Below are 18,906 nucleotides of genomic sequence, written 5' to 3' on the forward strand. Positions count from 1 at the left end.
CTGAAATGTCTTCTATTTCTAAAAAGCATAAAAATTAAACCAAAAAATTATAACTGAAAATTTACATTTGATTCCAGCACTTTTATGTACTAACTACAAATAGCCTTTAATGTGTATGATTCCTTCATTTATGTGCACATTGGGAAACTACTATCAACAGAGGCACAATATACTTGCTGATTTTTTCCTTCTCTTATCCTCTAATACATAGCATATAACTCTGTGTACACAAAAATGTAATTTAGGCCAACTTACAAGACACTTTAGAGTAAATTAAGGCTAACGCCCCCAAGAAATATACAATTATCCTCAAGCTGAAAATATACTTCTAACTAATAGCTAAAAGGTCTCAGAGGGCAGGTTTAATGAAGGATGAAGACCTACTATCCATGCACGCACGCAGTGTTAAGAACTTGAAAAAGATGGTATGTTTAGAGCCACTTAAAAGTACGATGACTCCACCTACCCTTGAAATCTTTACAGTGTCTTTTGTAGTCTCACTTATTTCTTTAGTAAATTAATGAGGCTTTACACTATAGCTGAGGACATTATGTGTACACTTCCCAATAGTTTCCCCTTTAGAAGTTTTTTTTAAATTGAGAAATTGTGGGCTTATAGGCACAGTAATAAATAAGCAAGAAGCATTTCCTGGAATGCTGAACTCAACTGCTTTCTAAAACACATTTTTTCCCTGTGGCATTAGTTGCACTGTTTATATTAATGGTCTCAAATGCTAGCAGGTAGGCACAACAAGGCCATGTGTCCTGTTAGATGGAAGTTGGCTGCAGTACTTTATTAAAAAGAGATAGTCTAAACGTAATGTCCATGGCTATAATATTATTTGACAGCTGCTTATGTTTTATCTACCTCTAATGACTTTTAAACATACAAAAATATACATACACATACACATGTACATGCAAAATGTAGGGTATCATTTAAATGTATCTAAGTGTATATAAAATAACCTCCCCTCCAAGATGCCTATTTTGCTTTGTAAGCAAAGGACATCACAGCACTTTCTTGACCCAGGCGATTTTTTTTTTTATCTTCTTTGGTTTTGGAGACTGAACTCAGAGGCCATGTGTATGCTAAGCCTGTGCCCTACCAATGAGCTACACTCTCAGACTCCAAGTCATGCTCTCACAGATAAAGCATGAGTCAGACTATGTGTTATGGCCACTAATTTAGGGAAAAAATGGCATATAAAGTCTTATAAAGACTGGATGATCCCTTTGATCAAATAGGGAGATTAAAAAACAAACAAAAACAAAAGAATTCGTGAGTCCTTGAACATACTAAGCTCTGTATTAAAATTCTAGTTTAGGCTAGACCAGGGACAGACAGACCCCAGCCTCTTCCCATGAGTCAGCGCCATTCGTGGACCAGGCATAAAGAGAACAAAGTCGCATCAGCAAGCAAACACTTTGTGGGAACCAGTGTCACGCACAGGCTGCCAGACTGAAACAGACAGACCCCAGCCTCTTCCCTGGCTGGCAAATAGGAAGTACTATCCCCTGCCTTACCCTGTAAGCAACACCAGCTTATCTGGAGAAACACAGTTTGGGATGCTAGCTGTGGAGGTGAAATGCAATTGGATGCCTGTAGTGCTTTGGCATTTCACTAACATTGCATGTCTACGGCCAGTGATGTGATCATAGGTTCAGAGCATAGCAGTACGCAGTATGATATCTAGAGGGGACTCTTGTTTTGAGAGTTGTAGCCATTGTTGATTCCCTATGGTTTTGTTTTGGAAGCCCTATATAATTTCCACTGTTTTGTTGGGTTGGGTTTTATTCTCTTTTGTTTTGTTTTGTTTATGTCAAATCCAATGGTAGGACCAGCTATTTCAAAGACAGCAAGATGTATCATAGTAGTAATTTTGGATTAACTATAGGCTTGTTTTGAAGTCCATTATTCCATGCATTGTTTTGTTTTATTGTTTCTATTCTGTTCTGTTCCATTTGATTTTCACTATATCCAAAGTTATCTGCAGCTATTTTGAAGACATCAAAAGGCATTATGGTAACTCTTGTTGATTTTGCAATGTTTTGAAGTCCTGTATCTTTCATACTGATTTGCTTTGATTGGTTTTATTTTATCCTATTATGGTAACTATTATTGATTTCATAATGTTTTGAAGTCCTATATCTTTTACACTGGCTTGTTTTGATTGTTTTATCCTCTTTAAAATAAAAAATTATACATAAAATTCTAGTGTCTAAATATTTTCAGAAGTCTCCAGCTGGTGACACATCTGAGTTAGAACACAAAAGGCACTGTGGCAGAGAAGGAAGCACTTGCTCATTTTCTGGGGAAGGATTCGGGTGTGGAGGCAGACTGCTGACTCAGTGATGGCCACTGCCAACCCAGAAGTGAAGATGAAAGGACTCCATGCTCACTTTCTGGCATCTGTTTCTGGGTGTAGCATTCTCTTCCCACTAGCCTGTGAGACAGTAGAGAACTCAAATGTGAGGAATGAAAAATGGGAAGCAGCAGAAGAAATGCATTTTTCACATACAAATTTAACCGCAACTATTTCAGAATGCTACAAGGATGCAGTCTGAACTTGAGGTCAGAGGAAGCATCTATCACAAGAGTCATGCTGTACCAGAGTTTGCCCATTGGCACAAACAAGAGACTATCAGACTACCTAAGTATGCCTGAAGAGTCCATTGGCAGAAAACTATGGCAGGCCACTCAAGGATGAACAGAGAGGAGCAGAAAATGAACAAATCAGTTCTATCTGTGTAGCTCTGAGTCCTAGATTATTTGCAAATGAGTTAATGAAGATTAGAGAACACAAAATGGCTTTTCATCAACTTCTTTCTCTAAAAGAAGCATGGATTTGCATTTTTGTGGAACTGATCAAATGTTATCTAAGATTGCTTAATTGCCTTAATGGTTTAATTCTATTTGCTGCCAATCTGATTAGCAAAGTGTGTGTCTCTGTGTGCACGGTGTGATTCGGCACTAAATGGGAGGGTGAAACCTATTACTGAAAGCACAGCCACGTGGAGCTGGCTGCCTTTTGGTTAATTGAGAAACCACAAGTGGTGTGAGAAGGTCACTCTATCATTTATTTTAATTTTCTCCCCTCTTGTCTTCCCAGGCACTTGTTCATCTCATGAACTTGCCTTAGATTTGAGACTTCTAAGAGCATGTGTTAATTTGGGTTAAGGAGAAGGTGAGCTGGGGTATTACTGCCAGTGTAGTGAATTAATAGGAACCTGGATATAATTTAATAGATCCTTTGAATCTCATCCAGACACACTTAATATAGATTGGGGTGGCATCTTACAAAAGTTAATATATACATTGATCACTTGGGATTTTGTCTCTTGGGACACTGTAAAAATATATAACTTAAAAGAATAAAAAAAAACTCAAGCTGCAGAGGAATGTCTAGTGATAAAGGCACTAGAACAGCACCTTTGATTAGGGTAAAAAGACAACCACATGTAGTTTGGAAATCACGTCTGACCTCAAAGAAGTCACATTCTATCTCTCCATGACATTGCCTTCAACTTCCAACTGGAATGACTGGTTTTAAATTTGTTTTTTAAATGAGGTCTTGAGTTTTGTAGGGGTATCTCAAGACCTACATAGGTGCTCTAGGAAAGCCAAGCAAAAGAAATCTTACAGCTTTGAGCTACTCCATCTTCCTGTGATTTAACTGGAGATTGTCCACTTCGATCAGTTTGTAAACACTGGTGGGCTAGACAAGATGTGCGTTCCAAAAATTTTTTATCTTCTTAAAATACTTGGCAACCAGTGAAACAGATGAGCACTAAGTTCTGTATACTTCCAAGAATGTCTTTCTCCTGAATACCCAGTTTGTTCTATTAAGAATATTCATCTCCCTCTTCATAAAACTCATGAAAGAATACAAAGTAATATAAGTCAACATTCTAGGCATCTTGATTCAAGTCTTCAAATATTTATTATAAGCTATCAGATCGCCAAACAAAAGTTAACTTAACATGAACAAGAGCCCTGGTTTGCCACCTTTTGATCTTTCCAAGCCTAACATCACTCCTCATCATAGACCCCACTATACCTGGTAATTATTTCAACTGTGTATTTCTGTGGAACAAACAAAACCATTTCCGGCTTATGTCTTTTCTATTTAATGGGGAAGGGAAGAAACACTATGCTCACTATGCCCATAACACTGCTGTCACATACCAGTAGCAGCCAAAATGGAAGAGAGGCCTTGTCTACTATCACCAGTGGGTATCAAAGTCCTCTGGGCTACATGTGCTCATGTCTGCCTGTCCAAACCAGCCTATGACCGAATGGTGCTGAGCAAGAAGCAAAGGAAAAATGATCATGGTAAAAACATCAGGGCATTTTGGATGCAAAGCAGAAGCTTATCTTTTTTTAAATGTAGCAGCTCCAGAGAAAATCAATTTTGACACAGAACTGCCACTTTACAAGCAAATAACTATACTTTTCAATAACCTAATCTGTGCAAAGCCTACTGAAAATTCCCTAAAGAACCAGTAGTTAAAACCTCCATTAAATCAAAGGGTTTAATATGGGAAGGGAAGAGAAGATGCAGTTTGACTTGGGAATGTAATGGACTCAGTGGGGAAATAAATATGTTGTTTTATGTGTACAGTTACAGAATATGAGAACACGGCATTCATTTCAAAGGGAATTCTCTTGCTGTGCAACTTATTCCTAAACAGATGTGATTTTTGCTTATTCAAAAACATTTAGGTAACAATTACAGCATAATAAATTATAATTGCCATATCTTCCAGCTATGTAATGCTTTCTATGCAAACACAAAGAAAAGGCAATTACACAAAACCGTAAAACCCATTTTCAGGTAGGTTCGGCAGCCTAGATTCAAATAATCTACATTACTCTCACATAAACACTGTATTGTGCCATCTATACAACTGTGTGGAAACTACCTCACAAAGAACTAGGGTTTGTTAATCACAGGCTGGGATGGTCCCTAGTGGTTGTTTTAGGGGTTCCAGGAAAGCCTTTCAGACTTCATATATTTGCTTTTACAGACTTTATCTACCATCTAGCACTCTAGCAAACAGAACTTCGATCCATTGGTCACTCAAATACAGATCCCATAGAGGTATGGAACATTATGTGGGCACCAGCATTTTTAATCCCTAGTGTAACTAAAGTACCAGGTTTCCAATAGGGCGGTACACTAAGGACATGAAGGAAAAAAGCACTACTCACGTGTACTGATGGCAGGAAGGGAGCAAGAAGGAACGGTGTCTCTGAGATAGGACATCAGTTCACATTCTCACAGGATGACATGGAATATGACACACAGGAGCAAAAAGAGAAAAAGGCTCTTACATTCTCAGATTTGTCCATATCACTTTTATACCACATGGCAAAGGAGGCCAGCCATGACGATGAAACTGAAATGTCCTCGTGATAATGTTGTCTTATCACCACTGTCCTCTACCTCCTGTATTAATGATGGAATATTTCTGAATAGAATAATATGTTTATGATGGTGCATGTCTTTTCTTTGGATGACCAACTAATAAAGTAAGCAGGCAGATAAAAAGGGAGATAAGAGATCTAACTTCTACTCTTAGGACTTATTAAAAATCCTACTTTATGAAATGGCTTGAGCTCCCCTAACCCTGACAACACATACAGCATTTAAACTTTACATACAGAACATTCTCATGTCTATTAGTTACTGAAGCACTTGGAAATGAAGTGTAGAGTACACAGTTTCCTTACAATGAAGACTCAACAATCTACAAAGGTGCTATGAACAAATAAGGATAAAACCAGTGCCACCCCAGAGACAAGCACAGAAGTTTGAGTAAGAAAGAAGGATGGACTGCTCTCCTGTTCAGAGGGGTCTCAAGAGGACACTGCAGAGTTGGTGTTATGTCTTGAAAGATAAAAAGGTGCTTGCTAAGTAGACTAGCCAGGGAGAGAGGGCATGCTGGGAGGTGAGAATGACATGAACAAGGGGAAGCTGCAGAAAGAAGATAACACATCTGTGACAGTATTTGGTGAACCACAAAGTGTTTAACAACAATGGCATATTTATATTGTTAATAGAAAGCTGTGCAAGGGTTGATGAGGGTCTCTTGAGCTTGCTCACTCAGAGAAGCACCATTTAGATTTAGGCTGCCTCAGAACATTAAGTGACTAATTTAAAGACAAGCTTTTTAAAGATTCCTTTTCTAATTAGAAGGTAACCACCTCACATTTCATGATTAAAAGAAAATGTAAAGCAAATGGAAGAACATATCTCTGTATGTCTTTAATGTCTCAGTCACTACTGGTCTTCCACGAACTCCACACTTATCGCCATCCCCAGCTACGCATTTTATCCCTTACTTGAACTCCTCTTTATGAAAGGTATTGAGAAAGAGAGAAAGAAAGAGAGAGAGAGAGCGAGAGAGAGAGAGAGAGAGAGAGAGAGAGAGACAGACAGACAGACAGACAGCCAGCCAGCCATAGAGGCTGAGACAGAGACAAAATGATCCATCCATCCAGGACAGTGGGTAAAGACAAAAGGGCTAATGGTGTGCTTTCTGGAACATCTTTTGGAACTGGGGATCAAACTCATGACCTTGTGCTTGCCAGGAAGGCACTTACACTACTGAGTTAAATCTCCAGCCCTTTCTGGAACATCTTTATCATTTCTAAATGGTAAAACACAGAGGAGTTTTTATGTAATCAGTGGCCCTTAGAAGCCAAGAGCTGAAGTCCCGCCTTTGAGTGACAATGAGTACTTTTAGGCAAATCTATTAGATGGGAATATGTAGCAGGTGATGAAGATTTTTCTACATTGAAATCAGTGTAGATAATCATGATATGTCTTAGAATATGAAAAAGATACAAGAATCACTGTATCTGACAAGCATTTCCACAGGGGCAAGGAAAACCTGACTACTGCACTCATGAAATCTAGCACAGTGTGCCTGGTACAAAGGTAACAAACTCACAAAGTTTGTTAAAAAGCAAAGATTAACCTCTGTGGTAAGCAAAGTGTACCTGCAGATCCACAGAATCATACTGAGAATCAGGAGAAAAGAGAAAAGGTCATTCAAACTGATTTTTTCAAACCTCAGTACTCAGTTCTGATTAAATTAACACCACAAATAATGGTACCTAAAGTACCATTAGGTAGGTACTTAGGTACCACAAATAATGGTACCTAAAACATCACCTTCAAATTGTGACACGGTTTTATTTACAATTGCCTCTCTAGTCTCTCTCTGAACGACTGGGTCACTTTCCATGTGAGCTAAAATTTCACTATGCTACTTATATAAGAGAATTTTTCTTTTGCTCATGGTAGTTTTCCAGTTTGTTAATCTATTTCATCATTGGGAAGGAACAGCAACACCATCAGAAGAATACTAGTTAGAATCAATCACATTACCAACCAGAAAAGTACCTTTACTTTAATCTCATGCCTTGATTTTTCATCAAAGGTTAGGATGAAACAAGCAATTCCATGTCTAAATTTTCTGAGAATCGATCACCAAGGACACTGTCAGTTATATTCTTAAGTGATGAATTTTTCTAGGAGTTTAGAACTCCTAGAATATATAGACAAAACTATATTGCTATTCCATTACCAAAACCAAACTAAGGAGCAAGTTCTTTCCTGAAAATAAAAATCATCTATCAAACTCTTTTTGTGTTGGTTCTCAGGACCCTGAATGTCAGTTTTCTACACTATCTTAGCAGCTCACTAACATTCATGATTTGCAGAGTTATTTCTTGCCCTTTCCATCAAATATTCACTTTTATTCATATTTTATTAAATGGCTTCAAATGTCTGTATGAAGGCTACGGAGTAAATATAGTAGTAAATAAAAATACATGTATTTCTTTATATGATTCTCCTATTCATGCAATATCCCTTTGCTCCATTCAAACACAGGAAATACAAAAATCAACACAGGTCATGCCAAGTATATTTCTGTTCAAAGAAGAATGCTGATTGACAAAGATGATGTAATGTCCAATTGTTATAACCCCAATTCACAGAAATAAAAGCTCAATTTTGTCGAATGTTACTCTGAAGAAATGTATATTTAGGCAGACCCATACATCTGCTAAGAGTTAAGTTATATATGGAGTTCACAGAGCAAGAACAATTCTAGGTCAGAAAAAAAAGAAAGAAAGAAAAAGAAAATAAATATAGTAAAATTAGACCACTATCTTCAGCTTAATGATTTTAAAACCTAGTGGTGGCATGGCTGTTTGAAATTTATTTTAACTGCCTATTATGTTTAGCTAAGGAGATTTTTATAGCAATACACTGAAAATATACATACTACATAATGACTTTGCTTCTTGGCAGACAGAACTTTTTAAAAAATCTAATTTATTAGAAGAAATGATACACTCGTAGGTTTGTGCTGAATGATCCCAGATGGACAGGTTAACAATCACAAAAGGATCTGATATCTGAACGGGGAAGTGAGACATAGAGAAAAGAGGGACAAATGAAGGTTAAACTAAAACATTCTGCAAACGAGAAATGAAGTGTTTACTTCTTCATTGGTGTTAAGCATACACTGGTCAATAGAATTTATACCCAAGTATTAGAATTAAAATGTGAGCAGTCAAACAAAAGTGAACAAGAATTTTCCAAGCCATTTGAGAACAGAAAAGAAGTGCGACAGACACAGTGTTATATTTTGCTGACATTACTCTTCCTACAATTACCAGATTTTAGCCATGCGCTTCTAGAAGGTATATCTTTCCTAATCCTCAAAATGGAGGTTGAAAACCCCAAATGACTAAAAAACATGTTGAGTGTCTTCTGATATAATGCTGTGCTATGTGGATTTTTAAAACAATTTATCATTGCTAGTAATTTGTTTTATGGACATGGGAAGTTATTTTCATCTTTACACAGAAAATCATGAAGTTACAATTGCTTATAACAGAAAATTTAAATACTACTCCCAGATATGTTTTAAGAAATTATTTGTAAGTAATTTGTTTGTGTGTTTGATATCATGATTCTTTATATGAAAGATTTGTCATGAATTGTTGGTTTCCATATTCCCCAGAAATCTTGGCTTAGTTTATTATGTCAGCTGGGCGAAAATTTAGAATGACATTTCCCCAACCACTGACAAAATTTCATAAGCATGTTGTGATATCATATACAAAAACATAGCCCCTTATATTAAAGTTGGTTTGTTTTCCAGTTTTAAGACTCAAAATTTATTGGAGAATTTGTTCGCTTCTCCTCTAACAGAAGTGTTTGCATACTTATTAACACCTACTTGCTACTGTTTTTATTTCTCACCTCTAAGAGCTAAAGATTGTATCTCTAACTTCATGTGACAACAACAGGGAGTAACTTCTAATAGTGATTTAGAAAAGAAGTTCACATTCATCTGATCCTCAACACTCAACTAGTTCTAGACTCTAGCTGGATACTTGACCTTTCTCTCAATCTGAAAAAGAACATTAGGGCTGGTAATATAGACGTAGAACAAATGGCCATCCTGTACAAGGTCCTAGGCTCGACATCAGAAACACACACACACAAAATAAATGGTAGACTGGAATCCTTGAAGCACTATAAAATAAAAGTTGTCTCCATACCCAGCCATTCCCTTTCTCCTTTGGCAGGAGGGCTCAAAGAAACAATACAATTTCTGTTTTGGGTAGAAGTCACTGAAGGCTTAACAGTCCTCCTCGAGTTCTTGGTATCTCCTGCATGGCAGGATGACAACCAACATCTGGAGACAGAATGAACGAATGAATGGCTGTATGCACAACAGAAGTGACAGCTTATGGTTCAGAATTTTCTTCCCTGGCCTCAGAATATACTCCTGTATCTTCCAACAACACTGGAATCTACTGTCCACATACTTCTGTGTCTTCATGGGTACAGAGATGAACTGACCATGCAGAGGTTCCTTGGATCATATGTACAGTGACTCACTTTAGTTTCACCTCCATCTGTGGTAATAAAACCCATTTACCTATTCAAGTGAGCATTTAAAAAACATTTGTTAAAGAAATATTTTGAGTTTTTAGGAGAGATTTGGAATATATTAAGCTTCTTTTGAATCTATAAATCACAAGTTAAGCTTGTGAATATGGCTAATTTTTCCATTGCTCAGAATCTCTTATTAATACTGCTACAATATAAAGACACACCCATGTTCTGATGCTCTGCCTTTTTACCCTTGAAGTGACAGCGTTGTCTACTGGGTCGAGTAGATTAAAAGGTATGCCCTGCGGGTTGCATTATCTTTAAATCATTCATGATGTATTATACTTAGTTTAAATAAGTGAGTCCCACTTGCACAACTGCCCTATTAATTTACTCATCTTTGATTTACACCACTTTCACTGCAGATCTTCCTCCAGAACCCTATTTCACATGCATTTTCACTAACAGTTTCAGAATTTTCCTCCTAGTCAAGCCTCCGTCTCACTGTCCTTCCACTTGCCTTCACTTATTCATCTTTAATCTCCACGCTATGTTGTTTCTCCTCTGCTGCCTTCTGTCAGCTGCTTCTTGCTTCTGTGTTTCCCTCCTCCTTTGCTCGCACCCATCTTATATAAGGCACTGAATGCATCTCTAATTAGAGGTTGGCATTAGCACTTTAGGGAGCAGAGGCCTAAAAGCTAGGAACTACAAACAAACCAAAGTTAGGAAGAAGAAGAAAACATGCTCAAACAAGAATGATGTCTAAAGTCAAAGGATTCAAGTAATTTTTAACAAAGAAAAAACCATTGATAAGGATCCTATAATAAAGAGAGCAAAAACTGTACCCTGTGCCACCTCAAAGAAGCTCTTAGTCTAGGTTTTTTTTTCACTCTATGAATCATCTTTAGAAGCTTATTTGTATTATTTAGCTAATGAGCATAAACTCCCTGCCTTTAGCTATAGCTATAATCAAATCAACACTCTGGGAAACATTTAAGATCAAAACACCATCAAGAATATCTAAGGGCTGAAATGTAAGTATTACCACTACGATTTCCAGAGTGGGGGTTGAAAAATCCTTATTATACAACACTATTAAACCAAAAAGACATTTTTAAAGGTTTACATTTTTTATTTATTTTCTTAAAGTCATATTTCTCTTCAACTTCCTTCACAGAATTTTATCTTAATATATACTTACATCTGAAACTTTTTTGATTATCATATTCCTTTTCATCCAAAATAAACAACTAAATCAAAATAGACATTTTTAATTTATCTTTTGACAATTCTAAGGATGTGCCTTTTGATTTTTAATTATAATGACGGTTAATACATAATCAGAATAACAAATATTTTACACAACTGACAAACAAACATAAAAATCAACACTGTGGATGTGTTAGCCTTTCATTATTGTGACCAAATATCACAACGATCAGACTGTCAACTTAGAGCAGAAAAAAGAGTTATGCTGGTTCATTTTCAGAGGTTTCAGTTCATGGTCCGCTGGCTCCAGTGTTTAAAGCTTTAATGTATCAAAGCAGAACAATAATGATGGTGAAGAAAGGTGTTCACTTCATGGCAGTCAAGAAGCAGAAAGACAGAGAAGAGCAGAGAGAGAGAGAGAGAGCAGATACACAAAGAGACTGAGAGAGGGAGAGACAGAGACAGAGAGATGAGGAGAAAGAGCAAATGAGCCAGAAAGGAAGGGGCAGGCACCAGGTATAATCTCTAGGGTATGCCACCTCCTTGATCCATTCCTTTCAAGGAGCCCCCACTTCCCATTTCCACCACATTCCAATGATGTCATTAAATTGATCTTCTCAACAGATTAATCTATTGATGAGCTTACAGCCCTCATGATTCAGTCACTTTGGAAATGTTCATCTGCTTTAGCACATGAGTTTTGCAGGGGGGCATTTTAAATCTAACCATAACAGTGCTTCTCACAATGAGATGGATGGGTAGCTGACAGCAGCGTCTCCCTACTTGGAGCTGTACAAGGACTATGGGGGGATCTAAAAATGCAGATTCAGGTTTGGAACGTTTGAACTGGTGCTTGCAATTCTATTTTTCTTTTTCTTTTTTCTTTTTTTTTTTTTTTTTTGTCTTTTTCGTTTTTATCAGTACCAGGGATTGAACTCACGGCTGCCTGCTTGCAAGGCAGGTGCTTATGCCGCTGAGCTAAACCCCCAGCCCCTGCAATTCTATTTTTCTTCTAGCTTTGATGAAGTATAATGCTACACAGAAGACTTCATGTATTTAATGTATGTATCTTGATGAATTTGTGTGCTTTCTTTTTCTACTAACACACATTTACAGTACATAGAGTTTATATTTATTTGTGGAGTGGTACACATACATCTCTTCCTTCCTTTTTCATTCCCTTCTCCTTCCTTTTATTCCCCCTTCATCCATCTCTAGCCTTACCTATTTGAGAAAGATCTGTCTCGCTACTTCCCATTATCTAAGGAGGAAAAAATATTTAAGGCATCTTTTATAGGTTCATATTCCTTCTTGTCTTAAATATTCATTTGATTTACTCATCCTAATAAAAGCTAGAAGTGATTTTATGCTAAAAAGGAAAAAATAAATATATAACTGAAGATAATATTAAAGATAAATATTATTTTCCTTCTCCCTATCTTTTAGGATAAGAATGTTATTTTAATTTTGCTTTAGAACTTTTAATTCTAGTATATGATTGGACAAATAGAACAAATAGAACAAACTGGTAAAAGCAGCTACATGTTTACTTAATGTCATTAATCCCAATAATTCATTAATCAGTTAGATAATATCTGCTTGCTTGCTTTTTTTTCAGTTGACATTTTAAATATAAAATACCATACTTCTAATGTTCCTAAAGTAGGTACAGATATGAATAAATAAATAATATATGTAGTATTTGTATAGTATATATGATGCCCTGGGTTTGATCCCCAGAGTTGAAAAAAATCTTTCAATTGACTTGGAAAATAAAATTTCTCAGAGAAAAGAAAGAAGGAAAAATATTTTATATATATATATATATATATATATATATATATATATGATAGATATGATAGATAATTACACTACTAAGCTCTGTTCATCTAAACGGTTTGTGCTTTCATTGATCATTTTTTCATGCCTATGTCTTTTAATTTGAGGAACTACTTTGAAGATAACAATATGCAAAATATTAACCACTGTCAATCTCTTATATGTTGTTTTAAAATTCTGTATCATCATTTTTGTTCTTTTTGTTTTAAAATAAAAAAGAAAATAAGATTTCTTATATATTAAGCATAACCACAGAATTTCAGAGTTAAATGAATATTTTAAAATATCATTCCAAAGTTTCATCTTTTAGAAGGCTATGGGCAAGTGTAGTATGCATATGGGACCTTCAACTCTGAGCTCCAGCTCAATCTAGAGCCAGTTCAAATCTCTCCATTTATCTGTTTTACTTATGTTTTTCATAGTCAGCCCTTTAATATCTTCTTGGTGCTCTTAGATCAAAGATCCAAATCCTGTACCTGTCCTTCAAGAACCTAAACAAGGTTTCCAGTCTTAATCTCATTTCTCTCCTCCAATGCCCTTTATTTCTCTCACTTACTCACCCCCCTCACCCCCGCCACCCCTGTCTCTCCTGCTTTTGAGCATGCTGTTCTCTTGGCCTAAAGACTTATCACCCCTACCTTTACTTGGCTAACTCCTACTTACTCAATAGGTATCTACTTAAATGTATCCACAAGCTGGTACACATACATAGCCTTATATGGCATGGTAAAAAGCAACCACCACGATGTTCATTTAGTAAGTAAATACTTATTTCATATAGGCTGCCCTGATGGAAGGTGAGCTCTATGAGGGCGGTAACCATAGCTCTTCATGAACATGATCTAATATCTTACTCTAGACCTAATACACAGAAATGGCTCAATAACTATTTGATAAAAATATATGTATTAAAAGATAATGCTATGGATACCAATAAACACACAAATGTCAAGAGACAACAATAAATATTAAATATCAAATAAACATCAATGTTCAGCCTGGATCAAGATCCTTAAGGAATTCAGGAAAGAGTATCACCACATGGAATCAGATAATGAATTCAGGGACAGAAGAAGAAGGAAACGTGAATATTTGCCAGGTTTGATCCTGACAATTTAACTGATGTGTATGATTCACCTCATTAAATAAACGGTCTCAACAATTATGCTATTCCTCATTTTCCAAAATGAAAGCACTCCTTGTAAATGACAGAGCAAACTCTGTCTTAGTCTGGTCTCACTCTAAAAACTAAGGGCTTTTACTGCACACTACCATGCTGCCTATTGTAGAACACACCCTGCCCAGCAGAGCAGACAGCACTAGTGTTGAGCCTTGAAAGCCAGACACTATAGGGTTCTCAGAGCCAATGTGTTTTGTAATTACTAAGTGGGAAATATACTCTGTACTACTTAGTCATTATGGTTCCTGAAGATTATATAGTATAGGCACACTGCATGAGAATTTACTAATTTATTCTAAATTTAATTCCTATGTTGATTTAAATGATAAGAGCTTCTGAGAGCAGAGAGGTTCACAAAGAAGTAACCTAATTTTCCCATTTAAGAAATCAGCAAGGCTCATACTACAAAATTTTATTGTTAGCTACTGCCAAACCACAGTATTTGATTGTTTGTATCCATAAAAGCAAGCAATGATGACAGTTTTTCAATGCAAACAAAAGGAAGCAATATTAAAGAAAGTCACTTACAGGAAAGGACTCTACTTCTGACGTCTTCATCAAGTCCTAGTGTCTCAGAAAACAGTCAGGAGTGGACTTTTTTTTTTTTTTTTTAAACCAGGATGGTACCAAAAGCAAAGGAGTCTCCTGCTCTCCCAAAGCTGAAACCCAAACAAAGGCTTTGAAGGCCAAGAGGGCAGCACAGAAAGGCACCCACAATCTCTCCTTTACCCCATCACCCATGTTCCAATAGCCCAAAGTACTGTAGGTCTGGAGATTACCAGCTAAGTACCTTTGGAAGAGTACCCCACCACTACTATCATCGTCACTCCTAGGAGGCTGAGATTACAGGAGCATACCACCATGCCCACCCATGTATGGATGTCTTTTAATCAAACAGGTTGGCTAAAATGTGGGGAGGATGATATTCTGCAGTGCTGAATGTGTTGAGTTCATGGACCCTTCTGACCACACACAATAACATTAAAAATATTTAACTTAGACTTTGACCAGAAATTTAACTCTTAGGAACTGATCCTAAAATGATCAGTGGATGTGACAAAATCAGTGGATGTGACACATTATTAAAGTAAAAAATTACAAAAAGCTAAATATCTCTCTATATAGGGGCACGCTTAAAATTTATGTTTCATGATGATGGCTTACTAGGCAGTCACCAAACATTATAATGGGGATATGTACTGAAGTAGAAGAACGCACAGAATTTATTATCACTTGATATATGACATCCAGCATTGCTATGTGTACAGTTAGATTTTTGTGATGTTGCAAAATAAACATATAGTGAATTTCAAAATGACAAAGTAAGAGAAAAATGTGAGTTGGGTGGATAACTCACAACTGGAAAACGCAAGACAAATTATAACCATGCAATTAAATAAGCTACTAGATTTTGACAAACTAGTAATAATCAGATTTTCTCATAGTCAATGTAGTAGTTTAGTGCCTGTTAATTAAGAGCACATAATTTTACCCTTTATTTATTTATGTATTTATTTATTGTATCAAGGATTGACCTAGGGTTTTTGCACTAAATTACATATTCAGTCTTTGTAATTTTTATTTTGAGATAGGGTTTTGCTAAGTTGCTCAGGCTGAGTTTGGATATGAAATCCCCCTGCATCAGCCTCCCACAGTACTGAGATTACAAGTGTGCATCACCTTGCCTAACACATTTTTCTTCTTTTGAAAAATATGCTTTTACTTTTATGCAAATCTGCCTTATTGTATAAGACCCTTCTTTTATTCCCCAATTTGGAAAATGGAGAAAAAAGCTTTCCAAAAGACTCACGTAAATGGAGACTCCAGAACATGTTAAATGAACTGTATCAAATAATATTGAAAGCAACTTTAAAAGATGAAATAAAACCTAACTCAGTAAAAAATAATTCAAGTATCACAGAATATACTAAAACAGAAATTATATTCCTATTTATACATATATATTTAAAATTATATATATATTTACATACATTATTTCATCAATTCCAAGATACACATTTTTGTATATTTTTAAATCTCTGAAATTGGAATGTGTATTAAAATCAGTGACATGTCAATGTAATTGTCAGTGTGTTTTCCTAGTGGTGCAGAGAATGTTGTATCTTTCAAGTGTGGCACCTTCAATTAGGTAAAATATGGTATTATCACCAAAGCAGTTAATTCTTATGGTGAGGAGAAGGGCAGAGAAATCAAGCAGTAAGCACTATCAATTGTTCCTTTCACTGAACAAAACATAAACAAAAAAAGCTAATGGTGTTTCCTCCAGGAGGAGTAACACATTTATCTAAGCCTGTGTCCACAGAAATATACACACTGACAATATAGCCATCTAAATACCTCTTGGGAAACATAAGCTAATATTCTCAGTGCAGCCAACAATAGTTTTTTCGAATTTGAAATCTATCTTCTAACTTTTTGATAGTATTTAAATGACACAAACTTCTCATCAATAGCATAAAAATTTTATACTGCATCTATATAGCTATTACTGTAATTTTTTAAACAATCACTCTGATTTTCTAATAGAATGCATGTTTCAAATAGTAATGACTTCTGTAAAATATCTATACAAGGACACTGAAAGTTGACATACATCAGGATTGAGGTATTTCTCACTTTATTTTCTGACTTCATTAATTAATCTGTGGTATTGGGGATTAACCCCACGGTCTCACACTGAGTTACAGGCTGCAGGCATTTCCTGAGGAGAAAGCAGTTCTTCATATTTTATCCTGTTCTGTCCTTTATCCCTTCTTTACAAAAAACCTCTCCTTAGAATAGTTCATCTAATATTCTGTCAGCTAATTATGGCAAGTGTGCTAGCCTACTGCCTCTCCTTCATGTGCTATGATGTATTTATGACACCCAAGATTCCATGCTAAAGTCCTAATCCCCCAGGCAATGAGGCCTTTGGAGGGTGACAGGGTCATGAGGGTGAAGCCTTTGCTAACAAATGGGTTAGTGCCTTTCGAAAAGAAGCTCATGTGAGGACACGGCTAGAAGACAGCCTCTGTGAGCCAGAAAGAGGCCCTTCCCAGACACTAAATCTGCCAGCCTAATGGTTTTTGACTTCTCGGCCTCCAGAACCATGCAAACTTCTGTTTCTCATATGCTACCCACTTGACTGTATTTTGCTGCAGCGTCCTGTGTGAAGTAGGACAAAAACTGGCAAAGAGAAGTAGGGGGACAATGTGTGACAACTCCGCATGTTACGGCTTTGGTAGAGGCTGAAAAGCATTTGCATGTTTCCCTATAAGATGCCTGTTGCCATTAATTCTGATTCTACAGTCTTCTTTATCTACTGGGATCCATACACGGAAAGGAGGGAAGTGGAACAATGTCAACATGCACAGGGAAGCCACGGACACCCTGAATGAATCTCTCTTCCCCTCCCTTTCATACACATGCACATGCACACTGTCATCCATGAGCACTGCTCAGGAACCAAAGCAACAGTTCAAGCCTAGTCTACCCTCCATCCCCCAACAACGCATGCTGTGCCCTCTAGGGTGTCCATGCTGTTCCGTCAGTCTTGCTGTTGATGCCGTATGTACTGTGAGAGAGTACAAACACACTGCGGCACTGGCTTCAAAAAAACTAAACCGCAAGTTACATGGCCCTTTTCCGTTTAGTTAACTTCCTCAGAACCAGTTGAGGAATGTAACAAGAGACTTTACTACTCAACATCTACTATTTGTTTCTTAATATGGAATGCAGCTTTTATATACTACTCTGAATCTTCAAAACCCTTAAAATTTTAAATAACCACATTTGGTAAGTATGGTAGAAAATGCACAGTGGATTATAACTCCACACTCCTTTTTTCTGTAAGCTCACGACTGTTTGAAGTCAAGTCCCCACAATTACTCTGTACCATGTTTCAGGTTTTCAAACTGTTAGCCATTGTCTTTGCTCTGCTCTGCTTTTCACGTTTTCACCTTAACGGAAGAGAAGAAAACTGTCTGACATTTACTATCTCTTCTTTTCAGTGAAGTGTGTTCAAAGCAGGGACTCTTCAGGCCATAAAAGAGCCTGAGTGGGAGGTCCTGCTCCAAGGGACAGCACATCTGAGGTTGGTATGTGGTCGCCACCCAGGCAGTTAGCTAGCAAGTTGACTGCAGGCCAGATACAGCACTTTAGGGTCCCAAGGCACAAGGCAGGGTAGATTAGGAGGCTCTACTTTAAGAGGATGTTGGCAACTCTCTCCAGTGTAGCTTTTACCTGAGTGCATTTCAGGGATCACTGGGTTCTTACATTTGGCATCCATAAAACTAATAATTTAGACCCTGGTTCTCATTCTTATTCATTCTCTCTTCACGTACACATGCAGACACAGTGGCAGATAAACAGACATAGAGAAAAGATAAAGGACACAGATATGGACATGGAGACACAAAGGCACATTACCTGCCAGAGCCCTGAAAGGGGACAGGGGTAAATTCCTAATACATCTAGTATATTCACTTTCTAATTTTATCAATGTCAGATGAAACACCTATTCATTATTAGGAGCTGGTGACTAACAAAAAGAACTAATATATTCTCATGCTATGGGTACAGTCATAACCTGCCTGCCAAAATATGTTTGTTTGCTAAAAATGTGTCATTCTATAACCGACTCTCTTGGAATGTGAGGTGCAAGGAAGGGAATGTTTTTGTTCGGGCTCTTAACAATTAATCAGCTGTCCAAATCTCCAGATGTTTATTCTTTCTTCATTTCTGAATTCAA

General features: G+C 36.8%; 1 protein-coding gene and 1 long non-coding RNA gene across 11 annotated transcripts in view; both read right to left on the bottom strand.

Moving 5' to 3' along the window:
• Positions 1-18,906, bottom strand: part of Auts2 (activator of transcription and developmental regulator AUTS2) — a 1,133,580-nt gene that overhangs the window by 434,126 nt on the left and 680,548 nt on the right. The gene's annotated exons all lie outside the window — the stretch shown is intronic.
• The window catches only part of LOC134472286 (uncharacterized), a 111,043-nt gene that overhangs the window by 30,001 nt on the left and 62,136 nt on the right, over positions 1-18,906 (bottom strand). The window contains exon 1 of the long non-coding RNA XR_010042141.1: positions 1-18,906. This exon is cut by the window's left edge and continues 26,319 nt beyond it; it is cut by the window's right edge and continues 62,136 nt beyond it. This is a non-coding gene — a long non-coding RNA (uncharacterized LOC134472286).

Source organism: Cavia porcellus, unplaced genomic scaffold (assembly GCF_034190915.1).
Source record: "Cavia porcellus strain 051 isolate PalLab524CR breed Dunkin Hartley unplaced genomic scaffold, mCavPor4.1 scaffold_23, whole genome shotgun sequence".
Classification (NCBI taxonomy): Eukaryota; Metazoa; Chordata; class Mammalia; order Rodentia; family Caviidae; genus Cavia; species Cavia porcellus.